The sequence below is a fragment of the Sinocyclocheilus rhinocerous genome, unplaced genomic scaffold (genome assembly GCF_001515625.1).
Source record: "Sinocyclocheilus rhinocerous isolate Xijiao unplaced genomic scaffold, SAMN03320098_v1.1 scaffold191, whole genome shotgun sequence".
Classification (NCBI taxonomy): domain Eukaryota; kingdom Metazoa; phylum Chordata; class Actinopteri; order Cypriniformes; family Cyprinidae; genus Sinocyclocheilus; species Sinocyclocheilus rhinocerous.
The window spans coordinates 530,536-534,561 of record NW_015625580.1 but is presented as its reverse complement, the minus strand read 5'-3'; positions in this window follow the sequence as shown (position 1 = coordinate 534,561).

The following is a 4,026-nucleotide window of genomic DNA, read 5'->3' as shown; positions in this document are numbered from 1 at the left end:
GTTGTGGATCAACAAAACATCTTGCAAGTGATTCTAGATGCCCTGCTGTTTCAGGAAAATGCCATAATTGTCAAAAGATTGGACATTTTTCAAGAGTATGTCGTTCACAACAAACACGCTCAGTACATGAAATTGAATTGCCTGAACTTCAAATTTTGTACATGCAAAATGTGCTAACTGATAAGATTAAGTGTACTGCTACAGTCACAACTGCTTCTGTACCTGTGGAGTTGATAGTGGATTCTGGGTCCTCTGTTACCATTTTGCCAAAATTTGTGTACGAGACATACTTTAAGAAAGACTCCTTGCTGCCTCCTTCTGTTAAATTGGTGACTTATTCCCGTGATCCAATACCAGTGCTTGGATGCTTACCTGTTACTGTCACCAAGAATGATGTTAACTGCGAGACTTCCATTTTTATAGTTGAGTCTGGCACTGCTCTTCTCGGAATGGATTTAATTAATGGCCTGCATCTTCACTTTGGAGCATCTTCTGTTCCGATAAAATCTGCTCAACCTCCAGCACATGTGATGGGCCTTTCTGCTTCAGTGCCTGTGGATAAACTGGGATGTGCAAAAGGTTTCCTGCATAAGGTAAAGATCTCTTCCAGTGTTGCACCTGTACGTCAAAAATTCAGACGTTTACCATTGTCTGTTCGGAATGCTGTTTCTGAAGAACTTCAACGTCTTCTTGACCTAGGTGTTATTGAGAAAGTTGATGCATCACCTTGGGTTTCACCAATTGTAGTAGTGCAGAAAAAATCAGGAGGCATTCGCATGTGTGTAGATTTACGAGAAGCAAACAAAGCTGTGATCACGGACAGTTATCCTCTGCCACATATTGAGGAATTGTTGTCTAAGTTATGTGGAGCAACTGTTTTCTCTACAATTGATTTGGAGAGTGCTTACTTTCAACTCTTATTACATGAAGAAAGCCGTGATTTGACTGCATTTATAACACACGAAGGCCTATTTAGGTTTTGCCGTGTACCATTTGGCCTAGCTTCAGCACCTTCTGCATTCCAGAAAATGTTAGCAATTGTACTGCAAGGATTGACAAATGTCGCCCACTATCTCGATGATACTCTGACTACAGTTTGTGTTATGGGATACTCCCTGGCTGTGTTTTATTTTGGAGTTCATTAATTGGTGTTCAGGAGCGTGTTTTAACACCACATCTGGAGTTAAATGTTGAGAAGTGTGCCACGACACGACCCTGGTTCTGCAGCACAAAGGACTTGTACATCATCGTGTGGTAGGTAAAAGCGTATTTATATATAGGGCCCATTTGAAACTGCTACTTGGGATTGTCGTTATATGATAACTCTGATTGATTACCATAGTAAGTGGCCTGAAGTGGCATTTACTTCTTCGATCACAACTCAAAATGTTACTAAGTTTTTGACATCTGTTTTTGGTCGATTTGGAAATCCTCAGTACCTTGTATCTGACAATGGATGACAATTCCGTTCAGTGGAGTTTGCGGAGTTTCTGAAAAAGAGATATTCAGCATATATGTACATCAGTCTATCATCCAGCTGCAAATGGTGCCATTGAGAGATTTCATCGTGTGCTCAAGAGCTGTATTCAATCTGCTATTGTGTCTGGAAAGCCATGGAACCCAAACTAGCATTAAAGTGGTGCATTGTTCCATGGGTATATTAAGAATCAGTTATGCTGTATTGCTAAGCTGTTCATTAAGATGTACTTTAATGTGAATATGGAAATATTGTGGTAACTTTACATTTTGGGATTCAGTGAGGAATGTATGATTTAAGTAATGGGGGAATATGTTGTGTTATTGATTCACCAGAAGAGGGCACTATGGGTTACTAAGTTGGTACCTATAAAAGGTGTAGAAGAATAATTGAATGTGAGCAACCATGTGGCATGCAGGCTGTGTTTGCTGTTGGCCTTTGATGCTAATAAATCCTTGAATTGTAACTTCTGAAATCTGACTCTTCATGCTTACCTAGACTTGAAACACTACAAAATGCGGTGTAACAACCCGGTAAGGGAGCCGCTCTGCCCTGAAGCGCAATCTGATGAGATGATTCACCACAGAGGCTGGTGAATTTAGAGAAGCTCATTATTGGCTGTGAGCTTCGAAAATGTCCAGGCCATCTACTCGGCTAGATGTCTTCATAAAACCAGGTCTAACCTCAAGCACCTCAATCATCTCAACCATTATCAGGAGCATCCACTCAAAAACCAACAGACTGCAAAACAACATCAACTGATCCTTCAGGGCGTGAGGCTGTTAAAGCCAAGCTATGGTCATCAGTCACTGTTTAATGGTCATGTTATGGACATTCCATTCATATAATATTTATGAATTGTAGTGTATGACAGATTTCTGTAACCAACTTTGGTCTTTTAATGTGTATTCGATTAATAAAATCATAAAAGTCAGTGAAATTCTTTTAGGGCTGGACTGCGACAAAAAAAAAGCCCTGGCATTTTTTGGTTCAAATGGCCCACCACCACAATTAGAATCGGTCCAGTCGGACAGCACCCATATATATATATATATATATATACACAGTCATTCAAAATACACACACAAACACACATTTGTACCATTTGAAATTAGAGGCAACCATTGCATTTTAATCACAGTCCAAACAAAGATGCAACATACCTGTAGCGTGAGCAGTTATTTTTATTTAAATTAGATTGTACAATGACAAGATTTAAAGCAAATAGAATGTCTGACTTTAGCTGAGAAATTATGCAAAAAATGCAAATTCACTCTCTGCCACTGTAGGTGGCCCTTACAGCTGCAATATAGTGTTTTCTTGGTTACCGCTGTAAACAAAAAGTAGTGTTGCGCTTATTAATACTACTTTAATATGTGATATATCTAGGTAGGATGAAAAGAAAATGCCATTGAAACTTCTGAAGACAGTCAGCTCCCTTCAGAAGTTCATCCTTATAAACCTCCACCCCAAATTTAGTGTTTAGAATTTTCTTCCAATATTTCGAGCATCACGACCAGTGAGCATACTCTGGCTGTTCTCTGCTGACGCGTCTGTTCTCTCCTCTTTGCGTCTGTCTTTATCGTGTCCAGTCTCTGGCCTCTGTTAATGTCCTGTTTACAGACTACGTAATATTTTTATCATATTTCCAGGGGTGAAGCAATATTTATATATGCAGAGCAAGATACTTCATCATTCCAACTATGGTGCATTCCAATTGGGTTTACGCTGTCAATACAGAAGACAAACGCCGACAATGCGCCGTTGTCCCTGCATGATGGGCCAAAGTATCAACCGCGAAGTGCGTCGGCCCACCGGGAAAACAACCTATATGTCAGATGGCCAGTCCACCCCTGAATTCTTTGAAACAGAGTCTTCCTGGGTGATTGATTTAAATGACCTGATGAGGACAGGATAGACCCAATAGACAGGCTAAAACCCTATAATCACTAGGGGTGTAACGATTCGTCGATATGGATCGATACATCGATACGATGTCTGACGATACGATGCATCGATGCCACGCGTAAAATATCGATATCTGTAGTATAAATTGGCACCTTTATTTTGGCACTGTCCACATTTTCACTTCTAAGCATTACCGCCAACGCGTGCATTCTCGTTTAAACTCACGTATCAGGACTTGATATAAGGACTGCCCGAAAGCACAAGGTGAGCATAAAAGACGTCTCTTCCGCTTTTTTGTGCATGGATGAATAAATAGACAAAATTACTTCAAATGCGCGTTTTGGCGAATATCCTAGTAAACGCAGTCGGTTAGGCATATCTCTAATATAAACAGTTGAGAAAGAAAAGGCATGTGTATTAAATCCGTGCTTTCGTTCTTACAGTGAAAGCAAACTAATAATAAATCTAATGCTGTCAAAGAAAAATACAAGTGCTCACTGCTCCTGACTAAATAACCTTTGTAACATCAAAAATGATTCATCTATATTTAATTTATACAGAGAAGACTATGCTGTTATTTTACATTTGATTATTACATTTCTGTACCGTACCTGAAAATTGATTTTAGACTGAGCTGAAAA